Source organism: Sus scrofa, chromosome 17 (assembly GCF_000003025.6).
Source record: "Sus scrofa isolate TJ Tabasco breed Duroc chromosome 17, Sscrofa11.1, whole genome shotgun sequence".
NCBI lineage: Eukaryota > Metazoa > Chordata > Mammalia > Artiodactyla > Suidae > Sus > Sus scrofa.
In genome coordinates this window covers 26,095,749-26,122,682 of record NC_010459.5, presented here as the reverse complement: position 1 = coordinate 26,122,682, position 26,934 = coordinate 26,095,749, and the positions used below count along the sequence as shown (strand labels likewise).

Genomic DNA, 26,934 nt, shown 5'->3' with positions numbered 1-26,934 from the left:
CCACCTGTCTTTCTTGGACTCAGTGGTAGATTGCATCAGTGGTGCCATTTCTTCATCCCTGTCCATACTTCTTCTCCCCTTGAATCTGGGCCTATCCATGTGACATGCTTTGATCAATAGAATGAGGTAGAAGCAACCCCAGTCCTAAGCCTTTGAGAGAACTTGTATATTTCTGCTTGTTTTCTTTTGTTTCAACCACCACCCTGAGAAGTAAATGCCCCTTCTAGTTCCTATCCTCAAAGAAAGGAGTGAGCTAAGTTGCAACCTATGACAGCAGTGCCAGATCCTTTAATCCACTGTGCTAGGCTGGGGATCAAACCAGTGTCCTGGCGCTGCAGAGACATCACTGATCCTGCTGCACCACAGTGGGAACTCTGTGGCACTGTGCTCTATCTGCTTCTTCCCATCCCGCTTTTCTACCAATGTTTCCTGTGATCACCCCCCAAATTATCAGGATCTGCTTGCATCCAAACATACATGGTCAGAATCTGCTTCTGGGAAAACCTAAATAGTGTGAATAAGATGAAGGGGGTCTCTGCCCACAACAAGGCCTCCAAGGGCTGTTGGGTCTTTACTAGGTCTGTGTATCACTTCCAGCTGCTTGCCCAACCTGGCAGTGAATTCTAGGCACTCAACAAACACAGGTGAATGAATGAAAGAATGAATGAATGAATGAATGAATCTCCTCTCTAAAATGCAGAGAGTGGAACAATTGTCCTAAAAGAGTACACCCGAGTTCAGAAAGGTTAACTGGTTTACCCATGATCAATTAGAACTAGCTGGTAACATATGCCAGCCAGAAACTGGGATTCTTCGTCTTTTTTTTTTTTTTTTTTCATTTTAAGGCCACACCCACAGCCTATGGAAGTTCCTGGCTTTGCTAGGGAGGGGTCAAATCAGATCTGCAGCTGTCAGCCTCTACCACAGCCACAGCAACTTAGGATCCAAGCTGCAGCTGTGACCTATACCAGAGCTTGCAGTAATGCCAGATCCTTAACCCACTGAACAAGGCCAGGGATCAAACCCACATCTTTGCAGATACTAGGCGGATTCTTAACCCGCTGAGCGACAACAAGAACTCCAAAACTGGGATTCTTGACTTTCATGTCAAGCTGGGGCTCACCACTGGAAAAAGACTGAATGTCAAAAGCTAACCCAGGTTAATTCCTATTGATTAATCATTAATGTGCTAGGGAACTGCTGAGATTAAAAATAGGAATGAATGGTTAATTTCAACTCAGCTGCTCTTTATTTCCTCATGATGACTTATTTCCACATCTTTCCAACAACTTGTTCAAAGGGGAAGGGGGTACGGGAAATTGTCTAAGAAACAGATATTAGGAAGAGGTTCTGCAGCCAGGGGGTTGGGGAGAAGTGGTATGGAGCAGATTAGCTGGCAGCCGCCCTTTGGCCTCTCAGAAAACCTTAATTTCAAAGAAACTGGTTTTGGCTCAATGTTCAGAGTTAGCTTTAAGAGACACTGAGAGAATGGTTAAAAAGCAGGCCTAAAATTATCTTAATTGAAAGTCTTATTTGGTTATGAAGAGTGTTGGCTTACTTGGGTGGAAGGGGGGGAGGAAGTCTTGTAACGAAGTACCATTTGCTCAGTTTTCTGGGAAGTGGGTGAGTTTATCTGGGTCAGGCCCTTTCACCCTCTCCATTGCAAAGAGTAAAACGCCCTAAATAGAATTGCAATTATTGTTCTGCCAGCTGTGGTTTGGACGAGTAACTCAGACTGTGCCTCAGTTGTACCCTCCCTAAAAATGGGTGCACTGACGTTCACCTCCATTCTTTGTGCACCATCTGGCCTTTCCGCCCCCGATTCCTCCATTTACTCAGGAAAATTCCTTCTGGTGCTGACTGAAATATCTTTGAAGATAGCGACGTGCCCTCTCGGGACTGACCGCCAGCAGAACTTGTCCTCACATCCAGGGCCCGGAGGGGGCGCTGCTGCGGGGGCAGTTAGCTGGTTTTAAATAAAGCATTTCTCGCGGCTGTTCCTGTGTTGCGCAACCCTGCTCAGGGTGACACCCACCGCCACCTCAGCCTGGAGGGGTTCAGGGGCGCAGGCGCAGCGCCGCCGGGATTCGAACCTTCCGGGTCCAGCTGGGTCAGAGCCGGCCCCCTGACAGTGACTGCAAGCAGGGCCGAGGGCCCGGAGTGGGCGGGGCCGGCCGGCGCCCCCTCCCCCTTTTGGCTGGGCGTTCCGGCCCCGCCCCGCCCCCGCGCCGGCCCGAGCGTCGCGCCGCTCGGCTCCGCCCCTCCATGGCCCCGCCCCCGCGACTCCCCGCAGCTCCTCCCCTCTCCCATTGGCCGAGGCGGAGACCCTCCTCTCCGCCCAATGGCCGCCGCAGCGTCTCGGCTTCCCGCGTTCTGACTGGCCAGCGACAGGCAGAGTGGCGGGGCGCGGACCAATGGGGAGAGGCGACTCGATGAATGGCTGGCCCGGGTGGGGAAGGCAGGAGGCGGCGATCCTGGCGGAGGGGGCCGTTCGCCAGCTCCGAGGCAGAAAGTGCCACGACTCCACACGCGCGCACGCAGCCAGCGAGCGGCCGGAGCGGACGGCAGACGGGGCGGGCGGCGTCGAGGTCGCGGCGCCTGCAGCTGCTCGGAAGCGGCTTTTCGGCGGAGGCTCAGCCGTCTCCTCTTTCCCGGTTTCGCGGCGGCGGCGGCGGCGGCGGCGGCTCCTGCCCTCTCGCTCTCCCTCCCGCGTCTCCCGCTGCAGGTAAGAAACTTGGCCCGGCCCTGCAGCAGTAGCTGCGGCTCGCGGGCTGGGCCGTCGGGGCGCCGAGGCTGGGGCCGGGGCCGGCCGCGCCGCGAGTGACACGTCTCCTTGGCGGCCCCTCCCCCGGCGGCGCCGCCCGCCGTCGCTATGGCCGTGGACCCTCGGGGTTGGGACAGGCCTGGGGGGGGGGGCGTGTGCTGAACCGAACCCCGTGCAGGGGCGTCGGCCGAACGCGTCCGCAGTGTGGACCCCACGCCCCTCGCCGTCGGCTGGACCTGCGGCGGCCCCGCTGCGCGACGTGGCCACCCCTCCTTCCCCGCCGGGCCGTCGGGCCGGCTGGCGCGCACCGAAGTTGGGTGAAGAAAGTTGGCGGCGGGGCGGGGCGGCCCACAGCTGGCGAAGGAAGGGGTTAAGTTTCGGGAAGCGGCCGGATGACGTTGCCGGGCTGGAGTCCGGGCTGGAGGGGGTGGGGGGGCGGGCGGAAGGCGGCGGAGGCCGGCCGGGGGGAGGGGGCGGGATTGAATGGGGGCCCCCGCCGGGTGAGAGCGCTTGGCTGCAGGCTGCGACCCGGGGGCGCGGCGGGGTCCGGGCGGCCCCGACGGGGCGGGCAGGGGACTTAGGGCTGCGGGGGACGCCGTGCGGGGACCGGGACGGTCCAGGTCCGGACGCCCGGCGGCCGCGGTGGCAACTTCCCGAAGTGCTGGAGGCGTCTCCCTGCTCCCCCTGGCGGTGGGGCCGGGGGCGCCTTTTCCCCGGCCGGGCTGCGCGAACCCAGGCGCGAGGGCTCCCGGCGCGGGGACTGGGGCACCCCGAGCCATTCCTGGCCCGCCCCTTCGCGCCACGATGAATGGACTTGCGGTGCCAGGCCCAGGCGGAAGCGGCATCTCCGGCCCGGCCGGCCAAGCACGCTGGCACCCGGCCTGGCGCCCGCCCAGGGCCGCCAGGCTCCCTGGCCGCGCCCTGGGCAGGGGAAGGCGGGATGGGGTCTGCGCTTCCAGTGAAGCATCTGGGAAGCCTTGGGGACCTCTCCCCAGATTATAGGTCGCAAATGGTAGCTCGCTGTGGTGTCAGGGTTAAAGGGAATGCGCCTCTGAAAGCCTAGCACCTTTGAGAGTGACCTCGGCCAAGCTCTTTCACTACAGTGTCCACTTCCACGTGTGAAAAACGGGACTGCCTATCTTTTCTATTTGAGAGAAAAGCTGTGACAACCCAGCACATGTAGGGAGTAGTCAACAAGTGTTGGCTGTTACTGCTGGATGAGTTTCTAGGGGTTTGGGGGGCTGGGGAGTTAAGTGGGCTCCGGGTTGTGCTCCAGCCTGCTTGCTGCAGACTTCAGGCTTGCCACGTCTCAGGGTCTGGATTCCACCCTCATACCACGCTTACAGACCCTCTGCTCAGCTTTCTTAACCTCTCTGAACCTGGATTTCCTTATCTGTAGCCTGGAGATAGACTCACCCACTCACAGTAGGGTCGGGAAGCCCCCCAGGTAAGTGCTGGGAAAAACTGGGACGTTGTGCAAACACTAGGCACTTTGGCAATAATTCCTGGAGGTCAGAGGTCAGCAGAGACTAGGAAGCACTGGGGAAATGAAACTTTAAAGGTTCTGGGGAGCCTCCCAGGTCACTGTTTGCCTGGTGTGCTGGAACCATCAGAGCAGGGGCGTCTGGATGGCTTTTCTGGAGTTTGGGGAAGTGGACCCAGTGGGGCCTCAGGCCCCAGGCCAGAGATCTTCCTGACTCTGGGTATTGAGTGTCCAGCACCTCCAGGCAGGAGAGCTGCCTGTTTTACAGCAGCCCTGCGTGGTCTATCAGGGAACACTCTGCCTTCGCCCGGACACTTTCCTCTGTGCTTGGTCGGTCATCTTAACTTGCCGTTAATCTGACACCGGCAAAGGCTTGGTGATCCTGCAGTGTCTCAATTCCTTTATGAACTCTGCAAAGGTCAGCCCCACTCTAGGCTGCCAACTTGTTTCCCTTCCAGAAAGAAGCTTCCGGTTCTGAGGTCCTGGGGATGCCACTTCCCTCTCTGTGAGCAGAGGACGAAAGCTGGAGGCAGCTGTAGAGCAGTGCATGCATATCTGGCTTGCAGGGTTTCTGGGCCTGTGGACAAGGCTGGGGCTGGGGACAAGGTGGGGAGAGGGGGACAAGAAAGGTGTCTTGAGGTCTAGAAACAGAGTGTCCAGTGTGTAAGGCCAGAGGTGCTATGTTGTAACTGAACTCTTTTCTTTCACAGTTAGGAATCAGCCTCTGAACATCTATACAGAGATGAAGAAGTTAGATTGGTACCTTGGTACATGAATGTTTTAGGGGCATGGCAGAGTTTTAAATAAATCCTGAATCTTGAGTCACATTTGAACAGTTATGTTCTTTGCCGAAATGAGGCCTAAGTCAACAGGCTGTAGCGATTATACAGCACCACATTCCACATGAGTGGTTGAATGCATGGAATTTCGTTGGAATACTGGTTTATTACGTATCAGGGCCACCTTTTAAAAACGCCAGGACCTGATTCTTCTTACTTGTGCTCTTATCCAAGAAGCTGTATCTAGGAGGTGAGTGACACGTAGGCTGAGAGTCAGCAGTTCTTTCGACAATCTAGATTTTTCCTTGCCGAAATCTTGTTGCAGGAGACAAAAAATAATAGTCCGATTAAGAAGGTGGAGACAGAGCTGTCCACGTGTACATCCTGCTTCTGTTGTGGTTAAGGCCTGGCCCGTAGCAATGAATGTCAGAATGAGGTGGAACGCTGTCCTCGTTACGTTTCCTCATCAGTTATTCAGCTCTCTAATTGGACAACAAAGCTGAGCCCAACTCGATTTTTAAGGTTTACTGTTTTTTGGTTTTTTTTTAAATCTTACTTATGGCCACAGCAGCGGCATATGGAAGTTCTCAGGCTAGGGGTTGAATTGGAGCTGCAGCTGCAGCTGCCAGCCTACAGCCACAGCCATGCCAGATCCAATCCGTATCTGCGACCTACACCACAGCTCATGGCAACAATGGATCCTTAACCCATTGAGTGAGGCCAGGGATTGAACCCATATCCTCATGGATACCAGTCGGGTTCGTTACCACTGAGCCTCAGTGGGAACTCTGAGGTTTATTCACAGGATTGATATACATCTGGGCCTCTCAGCAGCCTTTTTCTGCAGAGTAGGCATGGTTGTTCCCATTCTGTGGATGAGAACATGGAGGCCAAAAGGTCAGGTGGTCATCAGGCTGGTTCCTGCTGCCCAACTGCTGGGTGGTGTTGCCCCGGCTTTCTAAATGTTCACCTCCAGGCCATATAGGTCTGCACCCACTGGGATCAGAACTCACCAAGGGAGCACACAGAACCGGAGGGCGGAAGTGAAGAGCTTCAGTGTAAGGCGGATGGGGAATCAGAGTGAAACATGGTGGTGCCAAGAAAGTGGTTTTCTTCCTCAGGTGTCGCCATACCTTCACCTGCTCTACAAACTAGCAAACCTCATTCTTATCTGAAGACGCTCTCATTGAGAACCGATTGTCTATATGGTAGCCACACAGTCATAGTCAAGCTTAATTAAAGTCAAATAAAGTTAAAATTCAGTTCTTGGTCACTGAAGTGCCTGACGCCATGTGTTGGTCAGTGCAGATTTCAGATCATTTCCCTCATTACAGAGAGTACACTTGGACAGCACGGGTCTAGAGGGAGCTGGTATCCTGTGAACATTCAAGCCTCTGTTCTTGATCATGGAGGGATATGGTCACGTTAGACCGTCTGAAATGTCCATCCTGTAGGTCAGAAACAGTTGACTAGAGGCAGTTCCCGCACTTCAGCGTAATAAGAAGTCGCCTTTAGAAAGCAATTATTCCGACTCTTTGTGTGCATTATAAATTGCTTATTAAGGAGAAAAGGGGAGGAGGGGACAGCACACACAGTGGCCCTTGCTCCAGAGAGGTTCTGACTCAACACCGGCAGCATCCAGCTGGTCAAATGTACCAGACATGGAGAAGAGGTCTTGGGCAGAAAGCATGTGGCTTGTAGGGAAAGTGAGGACTTGGGCAAGAAGGCGCTGCTTCGCATTATGGAAGATGGGCTCGTGGCCTGCCTACGAGGCTGTTTTCCTAGGTGCTGGAGTTCTGATGAGTCTCCTGAACCAGGCAAGCTGACTCCCCTGTCTAAAGGCCAGATGCAGCTGGTGTGGTTCCTTTAATGCCGTAAGTGACATGTATGTCCTACCTGTCTGGCAACGGGAAGCAACTTTGATTTATAAGGAAAGTTTTATAGTTTCTAAGTTTGATGATTTTGGCAAAACTGGAGCAGCTGCCAGTCCCCAAACCTTGCACATTCCAGTGTACTGGTGTTTTGCCTGCTTGGCTGCCGTAGGTTGTCTCTGGGGGTTTTTTTTGTGGTTTTTTTTTTTTTTTTTTTTTTTTGCAGGGCTTTATTCTAGTCCATATAACTTTGAAAAGATCGCTGGATAGTATTTGGGGAGAAATTTTGAATTCTTGGCTGTACCTAGTTGTCTCCTCTTAGTACTCCCTGTAGAATAAGGTCAAACCAGTTAGCAAAGGACCCGGAATGATGGGCAGCTGCTTTCTTGTTGGTCAGAGAGGAGGTCCACCAAGATTGTGCCAAAGGTTATCAGCTATTTGGAGTGAAATCTTAATTCCGAAGCTTTAATTTTATACCCTGACCCCTGGTTGAGGTGTGAGCGAATCAGGTCTGTTTCAGGTTTTTTTTCCCCCTCTAACATATGCTCTTTATTAAACATATGTAACTTTCCTTCAGTATATAATATAGAAAATTAAAGCCTCTAACACTAGATAATCTACAACTGTAGAGTTTCTATTTCTAATTTTTGCTATGCACATCACAATACATCCTTGTTTCAGGCTATCTTGAGACTAGTTCCACAGTGGGGCCCTGCGTGGATTGAACGTGGCCACCAGCACATGCGGTTTGGCCAGCGCCATGCTACTAAACAACTGAGCCAACTTTTAAAAATGGAGAATTTGTTGTTAAAATATAGCTTTGGGGGTGCTCTTGGGGAAAAAGGGAATTTCTGGGCACAGTGGGTCTGCTTTCTTGGGTGCAGCCGTGGGCCGTGATCACAGCTGTGGACTGTGGTCGCCCTCTCTGGGCAGGGCCTGCACTCGCCTCTCCAGCATCCTTACTTCGCTCACAGTACGAGCATGGGCACTGGAGGTCCCTGAGGGGCACTGTGTACCCACATCTGAGAGCAAAGAGGGGTGTGACCTAAGTGGTCACCAGTGTCCCCCACTGAGTGGCACCTTGGGGCCGGGCGGCCAGGGGGATGCTCTGGTCTGGGGTTCTAGTCCCCAATAAAGTGCTGTGACCTTGGACATTTCTCTTTCCTGGGCTTCAGTTTCCTCCTGATGTGAAATGAAACTAGGCCAGGTGGCCCCATCTTTCAGGCCACACACCTTGGTTTATCTTTAACTCCTTGCTTTCTTGTACGGCAGCAGATCCTTCCTCACCGCATGCCCCATGCCCACCCTGGTGCAGACCCCTCTCACCTCCTGGGTTATTTCACTGCTTCTTAAGTGCTCTGCCTGCCTCTGCCCTTTTCCCCCACCTTCTAGTCTGTTCCCAGAGCAGGTCATGTCACCCTGGTGTTCAACACCCTCCTGGCCTCCAAGGGTCCCACTTTCACTCTAGCTCCACTGCTGCCCTCCCTTCTGTCCTCTGCTCCAGTCACACTGGCCTCCCTCTGTTTCTCAGGCATGCTTCTGCCTCAGGGCCTTTGCACATGCTCTTGCTCTCCATGGGGAGCTTTTTTCTAGACAGTGACACAGCGACATGAGTTGCTCCCCCACTGGCTTGAGGTCTGTGCATTGTTATCTCCCTGCCCATCCTATTTAGAGTGACAGCCCCTGATGACCCCCGCCCCACTTCTCTGCATGGCTTCCTCTTTATTTTGGCCACCTGATGTGTCGCACATGTGACTGTCATTTCTGCCATCAGAGCGTAAACTCTACCAGTGCAGGCAGGAGCCTGCTTTGTTCTCCCCTAGTGTCCCTAATGTCACGAGCAGCAACAGCACAGAGGAGATGCCCGCTCTTGCCCAGGTAAGAGAGAGATGATTTTCTCGTGCTCATGTTGTGTGAGTATTTTATCATTTAGCCTCAAGTAATCAGGATTCCTAGAGCATCAAACATAAAACACAAAAAACACTGTCCAAAGCCAAGTGATTTTTGGACTCCCTCCAGCCTGGCTCCAGTTGAGAAATTGACAATCACTCATGGAGGGCGCTGTCGGATGGGGCCATCCTGCCCGCCAGCAGAAGCCAGGCTCTGCAGTGACCCTTAGCAGAAGGCCTGGGCCTTGGCTCTGTCCCAGGTGCCCTGCACCGGCAGGCTGGGTGTCCTGTTCTCAGCGCTACCTGTTTGTCCACTGCCCATCATCCCCGAGGGGGCCTCACTGGGACCCGGCTCCTCCCAGGTGTTTGCACGATTCCAAGGGACTTGGAGTCCAGCAGCCTTGATTCTGCCCCCCGACCCCCACCCCCTGCCCGGCTGCTGAACTACATGGGACTTACAGGGTAGCCGAGCATGTATCTCCACGATAACCTCGCTGGGAAAGAGTGTTATTTCTGGCTTGAACAACATGCTGCACTCAGGGTTGGATCTTGTGTTTAGTAAGCCAGAGTGTTCCTTGGTGCTAGGAGGGGAGATTTTCTTTTCTCGTGGTTTTCATTCCAGTCGCCTTTCTTCGAGTCACACTTTGTCAGACCAAGGAGTAAGAGAGGTGAAGCTCCTGCCTCCCCAGATGGAGGAGGACCTGTGCGCTGGAGCGGGAGGTGGGGGATGGTTGAAGCAGCTGATGGTTGAGGCGGGTGGTCTCCTTACTCAGAGCCCACTCCGGGCTGAGCCCCTGCCCCTCGCTTCACCTCCTTTCTTCCTGCTTTTGGTTTGAGGCAAAACAATGAAAAGTAGATCTCAGATTCCTGGCCCTTTCCGACTGGAGGGTCTGGCCTGCTCACTTCACTCAGACCCCAGGTTCTGGCCCTAAGCCCAGGCGGTATGCTTTTTTAGAACTTTTCATTCAGTGGTTAAACTTTCCAACTCAACTGTGGCAAAAACTATTTTCTTTTTAATTAAGACTCATCCTAAAAGAAAAAAAAAACCCAAATCCTTCATCCTGAATAGGAATTAGATGTGGCTGTATTTCTGTTGAATACATCTTTCATTTCTTTGTGAGTTCTAGATCTTTCTAGTAATAAGAAAGAAAACTCATCCTTTGGGGAGTTTAGTAGTAACCACAGTGACTGAAGGACGAGTCCATGCTGAAGAGTGAGCAGGTCACTGACACCGTTAATGACAGTCTTAAACGGTCTTACCGGTGACATGTCGGTTGCATTGACAAGGTCTGCTGTGGCCACGGCAGAAGCCCAGCCCCTCTTTTCTGTGTTGTCACTCCCCTCTCCAGCGGGAAGCTCCGAGCCTTTCTCTGAACAGTTTGGTTTCAGAAGCCGCTGAGGGCAGTGCCGTGGGCATAGCCACGGCCAATGAGGGTCTGTGGGACCATGAAGTACCCACCTTGACCTTAGTCCCGGCGTCCCCTCTCTTGGTGGGAGCAGCATGGTGAACGCACGTGAGAGGGCTAGGAGGTGGCAGAGCACATGCTGTGACAGACCCTTCAGGCATTAAAGATGCTCCTCCTCAAGAGTGTGTGATTCATTTTCCTCCCAAAGTTGTTATATGTATATACGTGTGTGTGTGAATATATGTGTGTGTATATGTGTATATATGTGTGTTTCTGTGTGTATGTCTGTACAAAAAACATATGCAGAAAATTTGTATGTATTAACTCCTTATAAAGTAAGTTAGACATACACACTGTCTTGAGTTCACAGCTCCTTGAACTTATACAAAGTAGCCCCCTGTTTAACTAGCAGCATAGAAAATACCCCCAGCAAGCTTCTCCCGTGCCGTCTCGGTGGCTGACGTCCACGAGGGTGACTGCCTTCCTGACCTTGATTCCTTCTGCCTGCCCGTGAACTCGGGGTAAAAGGAGTCACGGGCATGTGCTCTTTGGGGTCCTTCCTTTGACATTGCCCATGGGAGTGAGGTCCTGCCGTGCTGCTGGGCTCATTATGGCCATTCCTGTTGCTGTCTGTTCTCCTTGTGTCACTGCGGAGGGGCGCATGGATAGTCCCATTTGGGGGCTTATGTTACAACATACTGTAAATTACATTATATTATAAATTAGTCTTGCCCCTGACTTTGGTGACTGCCTGTCCACACTTCACGGGGCCTATTCCTGGGCTTGGAGCTGCAGGCCACACACAGGCGGATGCCCGGCTTTGGACGAAGTACCAGACTTTCCCCAGAGTGCTGGTCCTAATTTGTACTCCCTCCAGCAGTTTGGAGAGCTGGGAACATGGTCTGCAGTGGCTGGCTTGGAAAGGATCCGGGATGAGTTACCATTGCTGGTGATAAGAAGTACCTCCCTCATGCTGCGTTCTCCTGTGTCCTAGAAATGGGAGCCTTTGGTCGCGGAATTCGACAATCAAAGATGGGCCTCTGCAAAGGGCTTGTGAAGAAGGCTCAGATTTTACTGGGGGGTGAGCAAATGCTGTCTCTTAACGGCAAATCCAAGCAGAAAGGCAGCCCTTTGCAGTAGTTAAATGAGGGGAGGAGTTGACAGAGCTTTGATTTGCAGGTAGATTCTTCATCAGAGACCCCCCACACCCACGCTGGGCCCACACAGGTAAACATAGTGAATGTCGGAGTATTAAGTGGAATTTTTCAAAAGCAAGGAACCAGCAGTTGGGTACCAGAGGCCGTCCAGCCTGATCCACATACTTCTAACCTGAGTATCTGTCCACCTCTCAGGATGCTGTGCAGAGCCCAGGGTCGATGGTGACGGATACCAGGCAGGCTCCCCTCCTCCTGCAGTGGACGTGGCTCCAGGTTTGGGTCTCGAGGTCTCCCTAGCACAGCAGCCCTCTTGTCCTGTTGCATGGATGATCTGTTCCTTTCAGAGCTTGCCCAGCTGGGATTTGGTTTATTAGGAATGACAGCAGCGCCCAATGTCAGTAGCTTAGAAAAGTAAGGGGGCGCTGTGTTCTGGTCAGGGGCTGGCTAGGTGACTTGGACCAGTCTTCTGACTGGTGGGGCAAGTACTATAGGACAGATTAAAAAACACCACCTCCAGAAAGCATTGAACAGCTTGGGAGATGTTGAGGAAGGTAATGAGAAGACCGAAGCCATAGTGCAAGGGGTAACCTGGGCAGTGAGCACAGTCCTGGGGGCATTTGATGAACTAGGCAAACTCGATTCTGCTGGCATTGGCACAGAGGTCAAGGTGGGCAGGGTGGTGGAAATGTGCCCCTTAGAGCTGTAGCCAGTGAGGACCACTGCACCTCTAGGGCGAAGGTGAGTCAGAAGTAAGCCCATTCCCCTCCTGAGATGTCTTACAAGTTGTCCCTCATCAGATCCCGTGACCCGAGTGACAGGATGTTCTCGAGCTGCTGTGATTCTGTCTGGAGAGTGCTCCTGGGCCAAGGCACAGGCAGGCAGGTCTTCGGAGGACTACACCTCTGTGCGAGGCTCAGAGAATCTCCAGGTGTAGTTTTCAAGGAAAATGAGCATCCCTGGTTGGGAATAACCAAACACATAGAGTGCCCAGCTCAGTGCATGAGGACCGGGGGAGCATCTATGAAAACGGTCGTTAATGAGTGGTTGACACAGAGTTGAAACGTGCTTTTTACACTACTTAAAGTAATAGACGGCACTGAAAATACCTACAAAAAAGGAAACTAATGACTGAGCCGATTTCAAAAAGGAATCAGGTGCAGTTTTCTGGACATGGGCAGCTCAGTCACTGTAGTTAAAAACCCAACAGATTGAAGACAGTGACTGAACTGAAAGACAGAGCAAGAAGTTCGTATTTCATCTTAGAACCAAATGGGTGAGTAGTTTATAAGCCCGATTAGGAATCAGGGAAGAGAGGAGTTCCCCGTTGTGGCTCACAAATCTGACTAGGAACCATGAGGTTGTGGGTTCAATCCCTGGCCTCGCTCAGTGGGTTAAGGATCCGGCCTTGCCCTGTGCTGTGGTGTAGGTCACAGATGCAGCTCGGATGCCACGTTGCTGTGGCTCTTGTGTAGGCCAGCAGCTACAGCTCTGATTCGACTCCTAGCCTGGGAACCTCCATATGCCGCGGGTGTGGCCCTAAAAGGACAAAAGACCAAAAAAAAAAAAAAAAAAAAAAGGAATCAGGAAGGAGAGACAGAAGTGTGTCTGCTGGGGGTTCCAGGAGAGGAGAGATGATGGGGCAGAGCCTTTGTTGCACCAGGTAAGGCCTGAGAATTTGCAGAATGGATGAGACACCCATCCAAACAGGAAAACAAAACAAACAAACAAAAAAAAACCCACCATAAAGATATTATACTTGGTTTTAATAATCCAGCTCTTATTTACAAAAGACAGGGTGAAAATAATAGAAGACATATTATGTAAACATTATTAAAGCTGGTGTTATGTTACTGTTATATAAAATATACTTTAGCGCACAAAAAAGGTGTTACAGGGTGAAAGGCTCACTTCCTACTGATGAAAGTTTGATTTAGCTTAAAGATTTGGAAGTTTTAACTTTGGGTCCGTCTTATTAATGTAATCAAAAATGTAAAGCAAAAATTGGCAGAACTACAAGAAGTGGTCAAATCTGTAATTATAGTAGGGGATTTTAGCACATCCTCTCAGTAATTGACAGCTAAGCAGACAAAAACCAATAAGGATTAATACTTGGGTCAGAATTAGGCATGTGCTCTGTGACTGTATGTAAACAAAACAAATAAAATACTGCAGCCAACTAATGCATATTTGACTTCACATTTTTCAAAGATTGGCTAAATCCAGGACCTTAAACTCAGTCTCAACAAGGGATTGAAATTATATAGAGCAGATGGTCTGACCACAATTCAGTTAAACTAGAAATGTGAATAAAAAGGTAAATAGAAAATCTCCAGGGAGTTCCCGTCGTGGCGCAGTGGTTAACGAATCCGACTAGGAACCATGAGGTCGCGGGTTCAGTCCCTGCCCTTGCTCAGTGGGTTAACGATCCGGCGTTGCCATGAGCTGTGGTGTAGGTTGCAGACACGACTCGGATCCCACGTTGCTGTGGCTGTGGTGTAGGCCAGTGGCTGCAGCTCCTATTAGACCCCTAGCCTGGGAACCTCCATATGCTGCGGGAGCGGCCCAAGAAATAGCTAAAAAGACAAAAAAAAAAAAAAAAAAAAGAAAAAGAAAATCTCCATGTATGTGGAAATTTTAAAAAGATGCTTCTAGCATTTATTTTTTTGGCCAAAAAAAAGGGAAAACATAAAATGTTTTGAAATGAATAATAATGAAAATACTGCACATCAAAACTTGTAGGATGTAGCTAAAACATGACTTACAGGGAAATTTATAAATTTAAATACATATATCAAGAAAGAAAAGATGAAAATTAATGAGCTAATAAGCATCTCCAGAAGTACAAAGTCAAAATAAACTAATCAGAAGGAAGTAACAATGAGAAGGGATTAAAGAAACAGGAAAGCAAGAAAACAGGAGTTCCTGTTGTGGCTCAGCAGGTTGAGAACACAACATATTGTCTTTGAGGATGCAGGTTTGATCCCTGGCCTTGCTCATTGGGTTAAGGATCTGGCATTACTGTGAGCTGTAGGGTAGGTCACAGATGTGGCTCGGATCTTGCGTTGCTGTGCCTGGGGTATAGTCCAGCAGCTGAAGCTCCAGTTCAACCCCTAGCCTAGGAACTTCCATATACCGTAGGTGTGGCCCTAAAAAGAAAAGAAAAAAAAAAAAAAAAGAAACAGAAACAGAAAACAAATAAATACACAGTAGAGAAGTTCCACAGAGCCAAAACTTCATTCTTACCAAAGATGAAAAATGTTGGGAAATATCAAGCAAAATTGGTCCAGAAAGAGGCACAAATTATATCAAGAATGTAAAATGGGACTTCACTACAGATGCGGTGACATTAAAAAAAAAAGATGAGTGGTTATTATAAACAACTTGTGCTAAATAAAAATAAATCAGTGTCATGGGTGTTTGTTGAAATCTGGAGGATCCAGAAGAGGGGGCTAGACCACACACTGTCCATAGAAGACTTCTTTGTCCCGTCTCAGCAAGGTCCAACAGCGTAAATACATTTCTGGGGCAATACAGCTTACCAGCACTGAGCAAAGAGGAGACTCAGGCACTTGATGAAGAGGATGTCTACAGGAATGCCCAGATGCCAGCAGGATGCTCACATCTTACCTTTCTCAGATCAGGAAGAACAGAATGCCTGCTGACACTCCTCTGGAGCAGTGCCGGGGGTCATGCCCTGTGCAAAAATTCAAGAAAAGTGAAGCAGAAGATAGGAAGATTGAGAAGAAGGGAACAAAACTTCACAGGCAGTGTGCTTATACATGTAGAAAAAAATTATTATTATTGTTATTATTATTTTGTCTTTTTGTCTTTTTAGGGCTACACCCACAGCATATGGAGGTTCTAAGGCTAGGGGTCTAATCGGAGCCACAGCCACGCCAGATCCGAGCCACATCTTCGACCTGCACCACAGCTCATAGCAACACTGAATCCTTAACCCACAGATCGAGGCCAGGGATTGAACCAGCAACCTCATGGTTCCCAGTGGGTTCGTTTCCACTGCGCCACGACGGGAATTCCAAAAAATTATTATTTTTTTTAATCTACAGATGTGTTGCTAGAATCAGGCAAGGCTGCTGGGGGTGGAAATCAGCCTGCAGAAGTCAATTACATTTCTGTATAGACTGCAAAAAGAAAATGAAACTTAAAAGAGACACCATTCTTAGTAGTGTAAAAACCAAAACAAACCAACAAAACCCCAGAAAAATAATCCCCCAAGCAGGTAAGACTCCACAGGGTGTATTGTCTTCCTCCTCCAGGGTACTGGTGTCTTTCTGTTTCCATGTGGTCCTTAGAACCATAGACCCATAGAAATGAGTGGCTCCTGCCTGATGTGCCTCGGCAGACACGTGGAGTGTGCAGGTGCTGAGGTTTGGTTGGTACAGTGGGGAAACCACTGACCCTGCTTCCTGAGAGCATCGTGTCGCTGCAGGGAGAATTCTGTCCCCGGCTCCCACCTCCTTGCTGTTGGTGTGTGTCCTGAGGAGTCAGGAATCTTAAATCCGTCCATGGTAGCAAGGTGCCTTCGTTGATGAGGTGAGGCCTATAGGCTTCTCGTAAGCTCTCAAAAGATTTAGGTCTATTTAAGTACCTACTTTTCCAAAGACTGTTATTTTGGAGAAACTCAAAAGCATGTCAATTCTTTATTTTTCTCCTTAGGCAAAGAAATTGAATCTGAAATGGCCGATGAATAAGCCAAGGCTTAGAATAGAATACATTTCTATTTTTAGTGTTTTATCTTTCTTTAAAATGAGTAGCATTGTTTCTTTAAAGTAGAAAGTCAGTTTTCTCCATCCTTTTAAAGCATGAAATAAATTATTTCCAAATATATCTTTTAGTTACCAAAATTCTCCTAGTTTTTCTGGGTGAAAAGAAAAATTAGAGGTTACACTTAAAATTTTAGATGAGATGGTCTGAAAACTCTCTTTTCTAAACATTCGGAAATGTTAGGTTGAGTTAATAAGCATTCTCTAAAAAGCATAGCTGAGCTTATGAGGCAGTAGGAGAGATTGCCAGAGGCCATGAGCCCAGGGTGAGGGGAGTGGAGGGGACCCAGAAGTGGGCTGACCCTGGCGTATAGGTGGGGCGTTGTCATCCGAAGTCTTGGCCCTGGGTCTTTGGCTTTTTGCCCAGGTGGGAACTGGGCTGGGGACGGGGCGGGACTCATCCTCCCCCCCCACCACTGTGCTCCCGTGTGAAAGACAGGTTAGTGGCCAAGGGAGATGACAGAGCTTATCTATCTTGCAGAGGAGCCAAAGTTCCCTGAGAATTTGTAATGGGAGGTACCTGCCTCATCTAAAATTTGTCCTGGCCTGTTGCTTTCTCTGAAGGCCTACTTGAAGCAGATAAAATAGCTTCTTACAAACAAGCCCAAAATTCGGCCCAGGCACGTTCACCACTCAATAAAGTCCTGCCAGGGAGTTCCCATTGTGGCTCAGCAGTCACAAACCTGACGAGTGTCTGTGAGGATGCAGGATTGATCCCTGGCCATACTCAGCGGGTTAAGGATCTGGCATTGCTGTGAGCTGTGGGGTAGGTCATAGACGTGGCTCGGATCCCATGTTGCTATAGCTGTGGTGTAGGATGGCACTTGCAGTGCTGACTTGACCTCTAGCCTGGGAGCTTCCATATGCCGCACCTGTGGCCGTAAAGAAAAATAAAGTCCCATCAAAGTCACTATTAGAGGTATAAGAGTAGGTGGTGAAAAGTATTAACGGGAAAAAAATAACACCAGGGGAAAACAAGGTGAACTTAAAAAAAAAAAAAAAAAAAAAAAGATTCAGCTAAAGAGACAATTGGTGAAGTGGAACATATGTTTGAGAACTTTTCTCATGGTAGCACAGAGAGATTGAGGTCTAGCTAGGAGTAATCCACAAAGAAGCAGGAACAAAGTCTCCAAGAACTAAGTGGCCAGGGGCTTCTCAGAATTGATGGAAAACATGAGAAACCACAATAAGCCTGAGTAAGATAATAAATAGACCCCTAAAGATATTTTGTTGAATTGAGCCATGCTGCAACCTATACTGCAGCTGCAGCAATGCTAGATCCTTTAATCCACTGTGCCAGGCCAGGGGATCGAACCCATGGTTCCACAGCAGTCTGAGCCACTGCATTTGGGTTTTTTTATTTTATTGTATTTTATTTTTGTCTTTTTGTCTTTTCTATGGCCGCATCTGTGGCACATGGAGATTCCCAGGCTAGGGCTCGAATCGGAGCTGTAGCTGCCGGCCTACGCCGGCACCACAGCAATGTGGGATCCGAGCCGCATCTGCGACCTGCAACCTCATGGTTCCCAGTTGGATTCATTAACCACTGAGCCACGACAGGAACTCCTGCATTCAGATTCTTAAGCCACTGTGCCACAGCGGAAACCTCGCAATGAGATTTTTTTTTTTTTTTTAAGGTATTACGAAGGAATTACAAGTTGACAACGTGTTTTTTGATTCTAAGCCCACCTCCCCTCACCCACAGAAAAAAAAAGGGCAGAAAACAGATAAAATAATATCTTGAAAGTGATGAGAGATCAGCATGGAATTCTGTACTTGGGTCAGTCCATCTAGTCATGAACCATGAGGGTGAAAGAAAGGAATTCTTTCAGGGCTGTAAGGACTGAGGAAGTTTATCAAGAGAAAATTCTTGTTGAAACAGTTAAGGTTGTACTTTGGGGAGACTCAGAAAGAAGGACATGAGATGCAGGAAGCAGTGACCAGCAAACAGACTGGGAACCATTCGGGTAATTACAACATCAGTTGTACCAAGCAACTACAAGTGGTCCAGGTGTGTGTGAGGGAGGAAGGGGTGGGGGGCACCAAGGCAGGAAGGGGGCTCCCGTCAGTGGAGGGACCCCAGACCTGACGGCTCTATGGCTCTTCCTCTGCTGGGAAGTGTCAGTATGCATGTTAGGCAAAAGTAAGGGTAAAGACATTTTATTTACAATTTTTTAAAAGAGCACTCACAGATACACTCAAAAACAGAAAAAGAAAATGTAACTTTCAACAGCGCAGAGGAAAAGATGCCCAGTAGAATGCAAAAGAATAAAAAATAAGGGGGGATGAAGCAAAGGAAGTATTATGAAGAGGAATAAAAAAACAAGGTTGTAAATTAATCCAGTCATCACAATTGATGTTGATGAACTAAACCTACCAGTTAAAAAGACAAATTGCTGAACTGATCTTAAAATAAAATCCAGCTATAGGCTATTTTTAAGACCTCCACTGAAAACATACGAACACAGAAAGGTTGCAAGTAAAGAATAGAAAATGATTCTAGGCCAATTTTAACCCCCCCCCCAAAGTTGGTATAACTTTTAAAATAATCAGGCAATGAAATGAAAAAAAAATCAGTATTTGAGATAAAGTAGATCAATTTATAATAGAGGAAAAAATAGTAGGCACTTTATCAGATACAACAATTCTGATCTTATGTTCACCTAATGAATAAAGAGCAAATTGATAGATTCCTAAGAGAAAAAGACAATTCCATGATCATGGTGGGAAATTTTTTAAACTCTCAACAGCTATTAGATAAAGCAGACAAAAATGAGTGTGGTTTGGCAAGCCTTGCTATGGTGCAGCAGGTTGAGGATCCAACTGAAGTGGCTCAGGTCACTGCAGAGGCACAGGTTTGATCCCTGCCCCAGCACAGTGGGTTAAGGATCTGGCATTGCCACAGCTCTTGGCATAGGTCGCAGTTGTGGCTCAGATTTGATCCATTGCCTGGGAACTTCCATATGCTGAGGGCGTGGCGCTCCCCCCCAAAAATGAATGTGGTTCTTTAGAAGATTATTAAGGTGGAACTAAGGACACATAGAGCCCTTCACTCCATCGAGTACATATGCGTTTGTAAAAATTGACCACAAGCTAGCGGAACCCACCAATATCATAATCTAAATCAGTGTTTTTCAGACTGTAGGCTCCATGAGTCCTGAGCCTCAAAGTCAATTTACTTGGTTTTGAAAAACTGTTAAAATTTTTTGATGGGATGGAAAATCCCAGTGTATCACACGTGCTAATACGGAGTTATTGTTTCGTGAAAGTCTTGCTTTTTAAAGGTTTATGTACATATTATGCAGCATGCATGTATGTTCATGTATGTCCTGGGTCATGTAAATGAATTATCTTTCTGGATCATGGTTAAAAATCTGAAAAGCCTTGGGAGTGCCCATCATGGCGCAGTGGAAACGAATCCAACTAGGAACCATGAGGTTGTGGGTTCGATCCCTGACCTCGTTTGGTGGGTTAAGGATCTGGCTTTGCCTTGAGCTGTGGTGTAGGTCGCAGATGTGACTTGGATCCTGTGTTGCTGTGGCATAGGACGGCAGCTGTAGCTCTTATTGGACCCCTGGCCTGTAAACCTCCATATGCCTCAGTGAGGCCCTAAAAACCAAAAAAAAAAAAAAAAAATCTGAAAGCCTTGGCCTGTATCACACAGAATGGATTCTCTGATGGCAGTGCTGTTGAATTAGGAATTATCAGTGATGATTAGGGAAGTTAAGGATACTGCTCCCTCATGAGTCAGAGTCATTTGGGGACTAGCAAATACTTAGAACTGAGCACTAATGGAAATACTGTGCATTGTAGCTTGGAGGATGAAGCTGCAGTAGTAATTACAGGAAAATTTATTGCCTTAAACATTTGCTGCCAGGACAGAAAAGGCCTGAAAGTTAATGTCCATGTCAAGAAGTTAGATTAGAACAGAATAAACGAATGGAAGTTGGAGAAAGGAATAATGAAAATTTATTATCTAAATTACATCACAAACCAAAAGCTGGTTCTGGAATCATTATTGAAATTGAAACAGCAGTTAAAAATCAGCTCTTTGCCAAAGGGAACCCTCATACACTGCTGGTGAGAATGTAAATTGGTGCAGTCACTGTGGAAAGCAGTATGGGGAAGTTCCTCCAAAAACTAAAAATAAAAATACCATGTGACCCAGAGGTTCTACTTCTGAGTTTATATATGAAAACAAAATTAATTTGAAAAGATATCTGTACCTCAGTGTTCATAGCAGCATTATTTCCAATAGCCAAGATATAGAAGCAGTAAGTGTCCATCAACAGATGAATGGATAAAGAAGATATATATATACATACATACATATATATACACATACATATATATATATATATGTATACACGCACACATACACAGTGGAATACTACTCAACCATGAAAAAGAATGAAATATTGCCATTTGCGACAACTTGGATGTACCTAAAGGGTATTATGCTTTGTGAAGTGAATCAGACAGAGAAGGATAAATACTGTATGATATCATTTATATGTGGAATCTAAAAAATACAGTAAACTAGTGAATATAACAAAAAAGCAGACTCATGGATACAGAGAACAAATTAGTGGTTACCAGTGGGGAGATGAAAGGGGGAAGGGAATCAGAGGTACAAACTCTTAGGTGTACAATAAGCTACAAGGATGTGATGTACAACATGGGGAATATAGCCAATGTTTTGCAATAACTGTAAATGGAGTAAATTTATACTTTAAAAACCTTTAAAATTCATGAATCAACATATTGTACACCTATCAACTTATATACAGCAACTGAACATCAGTTAAAAACAAAAAAAACAGCTCTCTTCCTCCTCCAAGAACAGATCTCGAAAAAAAAACGGATCCTGACGGTTTTACAGGCAAGTTCTTGTGGACCTACAAAGAACAAAGGAAAAGGGATGATTCTTAGTTCATGAGACTCAAGCGACCTTGCTACCAATACCACGTTAAGAACAGACTGAGATTGATCTCTGACTTATGACCTCTGACTTCCCTCACTTGAGAGCACGCACACACGAATACCACATAAAAATGGGATTAAGGAGTTCCTGTTGTAGCACAGCAGAAACAAATCCGACTAGGTACCATGAGGTTGCAGGTTCGATCCCTGGCCTCGCTCAGTGGGTTAAGGATCCGGTGTTGCTGTGAGTTGTGGTGTAGGTTGCAAACGAGGCTCGGATCTGGCATTGCTGGGGCTGTGGCATAGGCCGGCAGCTACAGCTCCTATTAGACCCCTAGCCTCCGGTGCGACCCTCAAAAGACAAAAAAGGGGGGGGAATTAAAAAAGAAAGGACCCCACCACCCCAAATCTAATGAGGGATTAAAAAAGGACCCCCCCATCCCATTAAGAAGTGTTTATATACCATAAGAAGTGTTTATACCATAAGAAGCGTTTATACCATCTGCAAGTTGACATTAGGATATATGTTATTTTAATTCAGCCCATTTCAGGTTAGAGAAAATGTCAAGTGATAAAGAAAAAGCATTTGCTAAGATCTGATCCCTAGTTGTTAAAAAGGAAAGGTAACTAGGAATATAAAATAGCTTAACCTGGTAAAAGGTTTCTGCCATAAGCCTATGATCAACACAGTATCTAATTGTGAAACATCAGAAGTGGAGACTCAGGGATGAGACCAGCAAGCCTGCTTCAGAGTCTGCAGCCAGCTCCGTGAGACCAGAAAAAGAGATTCGGTGATGAGGCTTAGAAAGCAGAAAGCTACTGTCTTTTTTTTTTTTTTTTTTTTTTTTTGTCTTTTGCCATTTCTGGGGCTGCTCCCAAGGCATATGAAGGTTCCCAGGCTAGGGGTCCGATCGGAGCCGTAGCTGCCAGCCTACACCAGAGCCAGAGCAACTCAGGATCCGAGCCGCGTCTGCGACCTACACCACAGCTCACGGCAACGCTGGGTCCTCAACCCACTGAGCCAGGTCAGGGATGGAACCCAAAACCTCATGGTTCCTAGTCGGATTTGTTAACCACTGAGCCATGACGGGAACTCCAGAAAGCTAGTCTTTGCTCAAGGGTGATTTTTTTTTTTTTTTTTTTAAAGAGAATCACTAAACCCTGGATTTGACAAGAGTTTGGCATAATATCTGGGTAAACAATACACATGCACAATTGAATAGCTTTGCTAGTGTCTATAGCTAGAAATAGAAAAAGCAGTTTACGAAAGATATCTTTTTCTAGTACATTTAAAAATAGCAATAACCTTAACAAACAACAAAAAAGATATGTAAAACTTTTATAGAGAATATCGTAAAAGCTATCAGCAAGTATAAAAGAACATTTAAATAAATGGAGTGCTACACACTCTGTTCACTGGTGGCTCCCAAGGTGCACGGTATCAGTTCTCTCCATATTCATCTGTAAATTCAGTGTGTTTCAAATAAAAATCCCAGGAGAATTTTTGGAGGGGACTCATAGGCCAAAATGTGGTATTGATGCAGAGCCTAGATAAATATGCAGATGGAACAGGGGTGAGTCCAAGTGACAGAGCCACGTGTATTTCAAACCTAATGGGGCAGAGGTGGCGGGGGCGGGGTGGGGGGTTGGCAGTCAGGAAGTGAGGCTGGGTAATTAAAGTGATGGGGAAACGGGGACACTATTTCCTGTCATATGCCAGAGGAAATCCCAGGTGATGAAAAGCCTAACTCTGAAACACATTCTGAAGTTTGTGGAAGAAAACAAATAATAAAGTGACGTCTCTCCCCATGATTGGAACCCAGGTGGCTGGGAGTCAGGTGTATACGGGAGATTTTCATTCTATCAACCATTTTTGTTTTTTTGAGTTCTGACCCATAAGAATGCATTGCCAGCACAGGGGAGTAATTATTTAAAATTAAAGGGTAGCCACAGTTCTTTCCTTAAAAAAAAAAAAAAAAAAGGAAAGAGATTTTCTTTGACTCTAGAATAGTGGCTGTGAAACAAAGAATGGCAGATCCTAAAGGCATACATTAGTAAATTGGACTGCATTGAAGGAAAATTAGCAGCCTCTCTCTCTCTCTCTCTCTATATATATATATATATACATACACACACACACACACACACACACACACATATATATGTACGTATATAAAAACACTGTAAATTGAAAGAGAAACCACAGAGTTCAACACATCTAAAACAACAGATGGGTTAATAGCCAAACTATGTAAAGGACAAATCACGAGAAAAAGCCTTGTAGAAAATAGGCAGAGATAAGAATAGGTAACACCATGAAAGGAACGTGAGGGGCTCTTTCCGTGGAAGGCAAAGTGTCACATCATTTCATTGGGACGGAGTGGGAACCCAGGGATATGGAGGGAACAGGGCCTTGGTGGCAGTGCCCGTGCGAGGAGCGGTTTAGCAGCATCTGATGGCACAGCGGGTCCAGTGGTAGGTGTGTCCTAGAGGATAACATGTTGCCTGGTAACACCTGCAGTGGTGTCACTGTATAGCACTTAGCAGCAGTCAGCACGATCTGTATTTTGTAATGTAAGCACACACACGTGTGGGAGAAGCGGCGACACATTCTGGGTGTTGGTGTCTCTTTGGGAGGAAAGATGAGCTATCATCTATATGTGTCTGAAGTAAATGTGTAAAATGTTTAGATTTGCTCAACCTGAGTGGTAGGTAAATGGACATTCATATTTCTCTTAGTCTTTTGTACATTTGAAATTCTTCACAATATTAACTAAAATTAGGAGCTGGTGATCCTGATGCAGCCATACCTGCTAGTGTCTCTGTTTTATTGTCTTTCTGTTCTGGGTTTGTGCCTCCCCGGGAAGTCACCTCAGGCCCAGGAAATGAATCTGGAGGCTTGGTCTCTGACACCTCCCCCACCCCCCAGCAGCCCTGCCTGTGGCTTCTCCCAGTGCCCACATGTGGCCCCTGTGGATCCTCTAGGCAGTGATGAGATCCAGCCTCAGGGGTACTGTTGGGAGTCATTTTGCAAAACCTACCCAAACCCCAACTGTAAAGTTGAACTGAACTACCAAGTGTATTCAGTTTGGGCCTCCCCTTCGCTTCACTTCACTGAGGTCCCCCCAAAGCCTCACTCCTGAAAGCCAATCTCAAGACCTTCGGGTGGGCCCAGGAATGTCAGCCTGCCAGTCTGGGAGTGGTCCCCCAGCCCCCGGGCGGCAGCCTGCTCCCTACCCTCCAGGGCCTTCACCTTTCCACTTTGTGCTCGGTCCTGGCAATAGTAATAAAAGCACACAGTTCGTCGAACGTTTCCGGGGTTGACAGAACGCAGGTTCTCTGTGGTCAGCCCACACAGGATGCAGTGGTACGCGGCTGGCCTTGATTCTTTGCCCATCTGGGTGTGGCCCTGTGGGAAAGCCCTGCAGAGGATTCCCAGCGGGGGGTTTCAGAAGCGAAGTGTGAGCAGGGGTCCACCCAAGACTCTGGCCCCCTGGAGTCGACTCTACAGGGAGCAGAAAGGTGGCTTCCACCTTGATAGTTTTGCTGTCTGCTGATGCATCCTGAGCCTTAACTGTTTCAGTGTGTCACTGCAAGGCTAGGGCTTTTGCATTTTCTTGTTCAAGATTTCTTTCAAAGAAGTGCTCGCTTCAGGGCTCAGTGGTGGGGATGTAATTTCTTTGCAGAGCAGCCCATTCTGCAAAGTTGGGAAGACACATCCATGATGGAGTCAGACGTCCGTCTGTGCTGCAGAGGGAAGTACCCTCCTGGTTCACTTTCCTCGACCCTGTGCTTCCATCAGAGAATATTGTTTTGTATCTCGTGTTTGCGTAACGTGAGTAAGAGTCAAGGCTGACTTTTCAACTGTGGCTTTTTTGCCCAAACCACATGGCCTCAGGCTGCACAGAGCCCATGGTCCTGGGGTCGTGGGTGGCCGGTGACCCTGTGGCTCCAGGGGACCAGCCCTCCAGGGTATGTTGGGACACCACCCGGGCCTTAAGAACTCTCAGTCGACTGACCCAGGCCCCTGGTGTGGCCCTGTCTCTGAAGAAGGGGTGTTTCAGGGGATTTTTGTCATCTGAATAGAACGGATGTCGTGGTTGTAATGTGCTTGTGTATGTGTCCGTGGTGGCGACATTCCGAGAAGTCCTTGTGAGGACCGGGCTTGCATTTGGTGGCTGCCCACTGAGCAAGGGGGCTTGCCCCTGGTAGGTTCCAGCCTTCTTGTCCCTGCCCTCCGCCCATGAGGCCTTTCCTTCCAGGCCTTTTGCACACTCAGCCGTGAGCGTGCTCCTGGAAAGGCTCACTGGGGACAGCCTTTCCTGACTGTGGACCACGCCATCAGAACCCGCCTCCCCAGGATCCAAAGCCTCCATGAGCCCACCTGGTCAGGACTTTAGGGCCACAGTGTCGACTTGGACTTGGAGCTGCAGCCCAAGCTGACAGTCTGGGAGAAGCAAGTGTCCAGCTGCAGCCAACGGAGAACATGGCCTGCGGGCACCTTCGACCCTCTTCTCGCAGGGGTTTCATAGAAAGGAACAGCGAAATCACGTGTTTGTTCTGGGATGAGAGGATTTTTCTTAGAACATGGTGCTGAGACATTTAAAACAATGTCTCTTTTCATTCCCTCCTTTAAAGTGCGCTAATATTGGAGTTCCCTCAGGGCGCAGCAGGTTAAGGATCTGGCATTGTCACTGTTGTGGCTCTGGTCGCTGCTGTGGCTTAGATTCAGTCCCTGGCCCGGGAACTTCCACGTGCTACAGGTGAGGCAAAAAAAAAAAAAAAAAAAAAAAAAAAAGCCTTAGTTCAAAATTTGGATTTCATAACTGTTCCTTCTGAGGGAAGAGGAATCTCAACTTTTAATCCAATAAAAAGCCCAGACCCAGCCTCCAGCAGCTCTAGGGATTGGGGGTGGTCACCTCTCCTCCCATCTGTCTTTCCAGCTCAGGGGACTGGGAATATGACAATAGTATCAAAATTAGTTGATCAAAGTTGAGTATATCCAAAGAAACGAACCTCTTGGAGTCCCTTGCTGAAGTTGAACGTAGCCTGGCTGATGGATACGGACCCGGCCACCTCTGACGCTTTGGATTTTGGTCCCCAGACATCAAGGAGGGGTGGTTCCTCCTCCTGGTTGAGATGGTCCGCTCCCTTGGGCGAGGATTGGGCCTGGTGACACTGTTCTTCTCCCACTTTGCAGCCTCTGTCTATGAAATTCCAATCTCTCATCTTATTTGGTCAGCTTCCCAAGACTGATACTTTCTGTTTACCAAAGTGCAAATTGCAGGTTCAGTGGCTCTTTGGAGCTGTCACTGGCAAAAGGCTGTCTTTCCTCCCCAAATCTTTGATCACTTTTCAGGATCGTAATGCATAATCTTTGACCCTGGGAAGTTGTGTTTATCAGGACTGGAGAAAAGGGAGGTAGCAGTAGGAAGATGCTGAGGGCCTGCGGGCCGGAATGCTGTGGCTGAGAGTTGGCAACCATGTTTGGTTTGACTCAGGTTATATTTTTAAAATCAGTCAACTTCACGTTGAGGGAAAAAAAAAAAATCTGTCCTAATATGGAAAAGTGAAAACTCTCAGCACAGTGATCACACTTCTGTCACAAGCAGCTGTGGCTGGTCGATACCTGCCCCTAATTGAGTGGGGTAGTTTGCCACAGTCCCCACCTTTCCCAGTTGTCTCATACCTGGCTTATGCTTGTGCTCATTTGCATTTTTGACCCCTGTGATGGGAAACATCTTGAACTGGGATCATGGCTTTCGAGTCTCTTGGGTGTTAATGTGCCCCAATTATAGAGCTGCTTTGCCATCTCTCTGAGCCTTCATATCTCCTAGGACAAATGTAATATCTTTTTTTTTTTTTTTTTGCTTTTTAG

General features: G+C 48.1%; 1 protein-coding gene across 2 annotated transcripts in view; it reads left to right on the top strand.

Moving 5' to 3' along the window:
- The window catches only part of RRBP1 (ribosome binding protein 1), a 65,478-nt gene continuing 40,972 nt past the window's right edge, over nt 2,429-26,934 (top strand). Inside the window, exon 1 of one of the 2 annotated variants that reach the window (XM_021078037.1) lies at nt 2,429-2,725. The gene's annotated coding sequence lies outside the window, so the exon portion shown is untranslated. The remainder of the gene's footprint in view (nt 2,726-26,934) is intronic. The other variant, XM_021078036.1, reaches the window with a different exon arrangement.